Raw genomic sequence first — 7,800 nt, 5'->3', positions numbered from 1 at the left:
CCCCCATAACTCCCCTTTACACCTCCCTACCCCCCAAACTTTTTTTAATACCCCAAACTTCTTAAAACTACATTTTCATCCTTTTTTTTTAACTATAAATACCCCCAATCTTTCATTCTTTTCACTCCCAAAAATATTATCTTCTACTCTCTCAACAACTCTCAAAAGTCTCAAGTCTCTAATCTCTTATTCTCTTTTAAATTACGAATTTAATATTAGTTTGAAAGATTTTGGTGGATTACGAATTTGGTCTTTGGAGCTTCAAAATTCAACTTTCAATTTTCGGCTTTCGGTCATACACGTCTACTTTTTTAAGTAGACGTTTGGTACATTCGTTCCAACTCACTTTTCCATTTAGTTATTTATTTGTTTACAACTTTGCATTACATTTTCGTATTATATATAATTTACTCACTTTTTATATTTGAATATGGATTCCAGTAAAAACAATGTTGACAAGGGCAAAACAACCATAATTGATTCGTTCACTAATTAATGGAACTCAAAATCCAAGAAAAATAAAAAAAACTAGTAGTACTTCTAAATCTTAAACTAGAAAATCTTCTCAATTAAGAATAAATACAAAATATTATACGCATGTTAATGAAACTGTTTTTAATATTGATAGTAATAGTGGATTAGATCCTTATCATGAACATTTACATATTGATAATTTTGAATATGATGATGATGAAACTGAGCCAGTTACGGCTACTACTCCCACTCCCAGTCCCTCCTCCCCCCCCCCGCTCCTAGTCCCGCTCCCTTTCGTTGTCCTGCTCCCGTTCCCCCTACATCCTAGGCCTAAGGTAGAACGTGCTAAAAAATCAGTTGTGTGGCAATTTATGACTCAGAATGAAGATAAAACACAGGTTATTTGTAATAAATGTAAACGTAGAATGAATCATAAAATTGTAGGAAAACATGGGTTGGACGGGACATTTGAGTAATCATTTAATGTCATGTTGTAAAAATGAATTTCTGCATGCTAAAGTTGTAGCCGAAGCTAAAAAGAATGGTACCACCCTTTCTGAAACTGTAGGAGTAGGGGGCTCTAATATGGTCCAAACACAATTAAATCCTTCTAGTGTTTCTGGCTCTAGTATACAACGGTCATATAGTAGAGAAAAAAATCTTGAAGAATTAGCTAAAATGGTTGTTGTTATGGGTTTGCCATTTAGTTTTGCTGAAAATCCCAATTTTATTCATTATATTCAAATTGTGTATAATCCACATTTTAAAGGTTTTACTAGAAATACAATTAAAAAGGCTATCTTTGATTATCAAGCTCAACATTTTCAATATCTTTGTTGTTTATTTTATTATAATAATTATAAAATATCTATTACTTCTGATATGGGCCGTAGTGTAAATGGTAATGATTATTTCACTATTGTTGCACATTGGATCAATGAAAATTGGATTATGCAAAAAAGAATTTTAAGTTATAAATGTTGTGAAATGCATAAAACCGGTAGTTATATAGCTCAAACAATTATAGATGTATTACAAAACTATGAAATTTGGGATAAAATAATTAGTGTCACCTTAGATAATTTGTTCTAATAATACATCTGCTGTTGAAATACTAAAACCGTATCTTTGCCCTGTTTATATTGATGGTTTTCATATTAGGTGTGTTGCACACATATATAATTTGATTGTTAGAGATGGTATAACAATGTATAATGATGGTTGCATAAAAAGTTGAAATTGCATGTCATTTATTTTTAAATGTCAAGTTAAGTCTAGACGTACAGATTTTGAAAAATCGTTGTCGTGAATTTTAATCTTCCACCTAGAAAAATTCCAAAATCAGTGTGTACTAGATGGAATTCTTTATTTGAAATGCTTCAAGTCGCTTATGAATGTAGGAAACCTTTACAAAATGGTTTGGAAATGCTCATAATTCAAATATGACCTATAGACTTGATGATAATGATTGAAATGACGTAAAAGAACTTATAGAATTCTTAAAAGTTTTTTACTTAACTACAAAAAAATATTTGCACTTTTTTATCCAATTATTTGCTCTGTTTTACCTAATATTTGTGTTATTTCTAGTGAATTTTATAAATTCAAAAATAAACCAAGATTTGAAGAATCTGTAAAGAAAATGATTGAAAATTTAAAAAAATATTTTATTCCTATTCCTCAAATTTATTTAACCGCTTGTTTGTTAAACCCACATTACAAAGATGAAGGTGCATCACGAATGGTTGATAAAATATATTTTAATTTGGGTATTGAAGATGATGAAACACCTAATTGTCAAGAAGTTAAAGATAGTATAAAAATTGAAGCTAGAAAATTGTATGACTTGTATAATTCTAATAGAATGAATATAGTACGTAATGAAGAATCTCAAAGTTCTAGGTGTAGATATAATGAAGATGATCTTGATGATATGATAGATTGTTATCTTGAACTTTCTCATAATGATAGAAATGATTTTGATGCATCTATTAATCAAAATACAGAACCTACTACTAATCTTCTAGAATGATGGAGCAATAGCGGCAAGGGATTTCCAAAACTTCAACCGGTTGCTCGAGATGTGTTAGCTATTCAAGCATCTTCAGTAGCTTCGGAAGGCACTTTTAGTGCAACAAGATTTCAAATTGGAGAGCATAGATATTCACTAGCAGCAGATAGCTTGGAGATATCGGTACTATTTAGAGATTGGATTAATGGCGAGAGAAGGAGTTATGGTTGTCCAGCTTTACCGATCAAATTTGAAAATGATATTGATGAAATGATGCAAGATTTTAGTGACGACGGCATTGATGCATTGGAGGAACTATCTAATCAACCAATTCCAAATCATGTTACTAGAGAAATGTTAAATGATTTAAGAAAAGATTTCCTTGGTAGCATGAACTATTAAATTTAAATGTCTATTAGTATGAGTATGATAATTGAGGTCTAATTATTCAAATAGAACTCTTCCTAGAAGGTGCCTGTGTAGATTAGATCTTTTAATACTCTACTAATATTTTGTAACTCAAATTGAACTATTTAATTAATATTAATAAAACTATAGGCTATTCGCCTTAATTTTTTATTTTATTGTCTTCAACTTTTATAACTTTTAAAGTTTGAAATTTATACTTTTAAACTTTAAAAATTTGAAATTTAAACTTTTATAACTTTTGAAGTTTGAAATTTAAAATTTTAAACTTTAAAAGTTTGAAAATTTGAAATTTATACTTTAAAATTTTGAAATTTTAATTTTCAAACTTTTAAAGTGTGAACTAAACTTTTATACTTTTAAAGTTTAAAATTTAAATTTTTAAAGTGTAAAATTTAAACTTTTATAGTTTTTAAAAGTTTTGAAAATTTTAAAATTTTCAAACTTTTAAAAGTGTGAAATTTAAAATTTTATACTTTTAAAAGTTTGAAAAGTTTTGTATTTTTAAAACTTTTAAAGTTTAAAAAGTGTAAATTTTTAACTTTAAAATTATAAAAGTTTTAATATTATTTGATTAATGTTCCTAATTTTTAATTTTAATAAGTAATTTTTTTTAAAAAAAAATGTAGCCGTTGGACCCGGTTTCCGATCCGGTTCGGGCCCGATACGGTACCGAGACGGGCGGATATACATATATTTTTCCGAAACCATTGGTTCCGATCCGTCCCGATTTCGTTGCGGTTCCACCCCGTGGTACCCGGTTCAGTTCCGGTTCTAGTCCGTCCTGGTCCGATAGTCCCGCTACCGGTTCCGTTGCCAGCCATAGTAATAAGTGATAACTAGATTATTTTGGGTAAATATTTTTGACCTAATAGACATCTCGTAAAAATTGGGATTCTCATGTAATTGTACATGTGGCAATTTTTTTAAACAAAAATGACCGCGTGTATATGTAATGTATTGATACTGTATAAATTGTACATAGTTGTATATACGATGTATAACTATGTACTAAAGATGTATATACATTGTTTATATCATTTTTTTGTAACTATTTATATCATATTTATACATTGCAAAAGTTTATCTTACTCAACTAGTTGACATTTTTTTTTTCAATCTCGACCAACTCATATTTCCTCTAAACAGTCCCAAATTTTAGATATGAACTCATCTTAATGTTTCGAGCATTTTGATATATAATTCACTCAATACGATTTATGTTTGCGGCAAGTCAAATTTACAATTTGAGCTTCGAAGTTCTTCAATGACAGATTTCAATGGATATGTAACACCTCAGAAATTGGAAGTTGAGTTTGGAAGGAAAAGTTGCAGAAAAGTGATCTAGTGTTAGTTTCTACGAATCGATCTATGATTCATAGGAAGTCTTACGGTCCGTAGAAGTGAGTCGAAAAAATGACCTTGAAATTTTGAAGAATGTTAAGTCCCAGATGATGGTCTACAGTGTGACAGGACGAGCTAAAGATTTTCTGCAGACCATAGGAAGTACCCGCCAGACTTAGTGATTTTTGAGATCTCAGATTCTACAGATGGTTTGTACAAAAATCATAGAAAGTGTTACGGGTCGTAGAAGGCAAATCGTGGAAAGTGTTTGAACTTGGGAAGATTTTCGGTACATTGAATTCTACGGGTGATGTCTACGAGTCATAAAAAGGATGAGGACCCGTAGAAGGCTCTCGTAGAAGTTGTTCAAGATTTTGGTCCCCAGTACTTGACTCTATGGTTTACCAGGACATTTCGCAGAAAGTCTTACGGGCCATAGGTCTTCTGCTAGATTTTAATTAAGGGTGTTTTGGTCTTTTCCTACTCATTTAATCCCTAAATTAAGTTGTTTTGACCCTATAAGTATAACTGCCCCTATAATTGTTTTTACCCTTCAAGCTTCAAGGGCAAAAACTAGGGTTTCAAAGGCTTCAAGGATCTTGGCTCTTGATTTTAGGGATTTGATTACCCAAGTTATGTGGGAACTTCACCCATGAATTTCTTTCATACACTGGATCCCAAAGAATACTCAATTCTCCAATTGATTTTCACCCAATTCTTAGGGTTTTATGTTCAATCTTCATGGGTTCAATTCATTATGCTTTTATGGCTTATATTCAATCTTACTATGCATGATTTGACTCAATTATATGATTTTCAATTGATTTTATATGAATTATGATTATGAATCTATGCATGTTTTATGAGTTGATGATTTATGACTAAATGATGCTTTTAAAATAAAATGTTAATGATTTGTGAAAGGTTTTCTCACATTTGAATGGAATCATGATTTAGATGCTTAGGAAAGTAAGTGTCTTGATATGAATTCATGATTTGAAGAGAGCTACTCTAAATATGAACTTATCATGGTTGAATTTATAGTCTTTAATTGTTGCATTTTCAAGTATTTTGATATGATTATGATTATGCCTTTTTGGTTGGGATTTGCTTAGCACTGAAAGGACTTTGTAATGGAGGTCTTACTGCTAGAAGATATTTGTTCTTTAGTAGCAATTCTCTTGTCCCAAACGGCGTGCCTCGTAGGATTGCCTTAAATGACCTAGCTAGTGGATCCACTTTAGCATTAAGAATGATACGGAGTACTACCTTGGCAAGTAGGCTCTCTCCTTTTGGTGTGAGGGTTGCACTGAATTTCATGTTATATCTCACATGATTTTATTGTCGGTTAACGATAAATATCCCACAAATGAACTATGTTTTCTTCAAAGTCTTTTCAAAAGCTTTACCTATGATTTTCAAATATGCATTGACCTTGTCTATGATTTATGATTTCGTTTTACTTGATTATGCATATCATGTTTAAGTTCACCATATTATCATGTTAATATTTTTATGCATTTTTCTCATACTCAGTACATTCAAAGTATTGATGCATATTGTTTCAAAATACAGGGTCCGACGTTCCTCAACACACATGTGACTAGTGGATTGATTTTGCATTGACGATTGGTGAGTCCTCATGTTTCGAGGGCCACGCCACTTATGTTACTTTATTTTCATGTCATTTCAGTTTTGGACTTACTTCGTGAGCTAGGAATTTGTCTTACTCACATACTATGATATAGAGGCTTATGTCATACATTAAATGTTTCCGCTTATGAATTGTATTATGTTTTTTTTTATATCAATGATGTTGATTGAGACTATTATCTTGTCTTTCTTCAAATTCTTAGCATTGCTTATGGAAATGGCTTCTTTAGAGTCTTTTGGAATTCTATTCGTCATGTCACGTCTAGGGTGTACCTTGGATCGTGACAGAATATGAGCTCCTCTTGTCAATTCTTTTGATAAATTATTTACTATCTAAGCATCATGAAGAGGCAGTATCTTTCTCTGTTCAGCCAGATCCGTCCAATTAAAAGCCCAATCCATTACGCTTAATTATGTTTGAGATTTTTACATGATATTTTAGATTTTAAATTTTATAAAATTCATAATCAGATATAGTTTGGAGCATACTTATTATTTGTAGTTAGTTATAATTTTTTTAATTACAATTCATGGCTACTATTTTGATATCTTCTATAGTGTTTGCTCAAATTCGTTGTATCAGTGCATACGTTCACGTTGAATACAATCACAATAATTGTATGCACGTGCTTAATGAACTATATCAGTGCATACAGTTGCATTGGATGCATAAATTTTTTGAAATTATTATACACACATATCTGTAATATGTAATCGTTCATCATTAAAGATATACAACATACAATCGAAGAAGGTGCTTACCCAAATCTATGGAGTTAATATCTCAGATGATCACTCAACTTTCAATAGTTCAATTAGAAAGTCATTCAACTTGGAGTTGTTCACTTGGAAAGTCACTCAATTTTATTTTATAACTCAAAAGTCACTCAACTATTGGCGTTTCACTTAAAAAGTCACCCAACTATTGATATTTCACTTAGAAAGTCACTCAATCAATTTAAATAATATTTTTATTAAATCTTGTAAAAATATAAAAAATAATTAAACCATTTTTTAAAATAATTAAGATGCTTATTTAAATTATTTAATTGGATTTTGTTGAAATATAGTTTTTGTTTTTACCCTTTTTTTTTTTAAAAAAAAGAAGAAGTAAAACATTGCTACTGTGCGTTAATTTTTAATTACTATTTATATGTACATAATTCCTAATTTTACTATACATATAAATTTGATCTTTTTTTTATAATGCCTCTTTTTGTAGGATAACAATATGAAATATCAAATGATATCATGAACATGATTATTAATATAATTTAGGAGTTATGATCATCAAAAGTCATTAAAGTACGAAAAATAAAGATACTTAAATTTTTATATTGGAAAAAATATGAATCAATAAGGAGTATTAGTAAAGATACATTTATTTTTGTACAATAGTAAGAAATAACTAAATAGAAAAATTGTCAAAAAAAAAATGAGACAAAAAGAAGATAAATAAGATTCTAGGCCAAAGAGATGTGCTACACTACTTTTCTTATATCTAGATAATTCTTATATTGGTAAAGAAAGTAGGTTGAGAGAGAACAACTTTACTAATTCATTTTTATCCTAAACAAATACTTTTGTATTTCAATTTCTGACCAAACATATTGTAATAGTGATCTTTGAAAATCTCAAAAACTTGAGAACTTCTAATATTAATAGTAATAATAAAAAAAAAACTAAAAATATGAAGACTATAAATTTCCATATCAATAAACATCTTTTTATAAATTATGTAAAATTTTAAAAATTATGAATTAACTTTACATTCTCATGTTCTATCATAATAATTTTTAAAAATTGAGCTACATGACTACAAAATTATATACACATGCTTTATTGAGTAGCATACATGTATTGTTGACTTTCTTTTCAGCTTCTATTTTCAA

The sequence above is a fragment of the Solanum tuberosum genome, unplaced genomic scaffold (genome assembly GCF_000226075.1).
Source record: "Solanum tuberosum cultivar DM 1-3 516 R44 unplaced genomic scaffold, SolTub_3.0 scf00078, whole genome shotgun sequence".
Classification (NCBI taxonomy): Eukaryota; Viridiplantae; Streptophyta; class Magnoliopsida; order Solanales; family Solanaceae; genus Solanum; species Solanum tuberosum.
Note: the sequence above shows the minus strand (reverse complement) of the source record.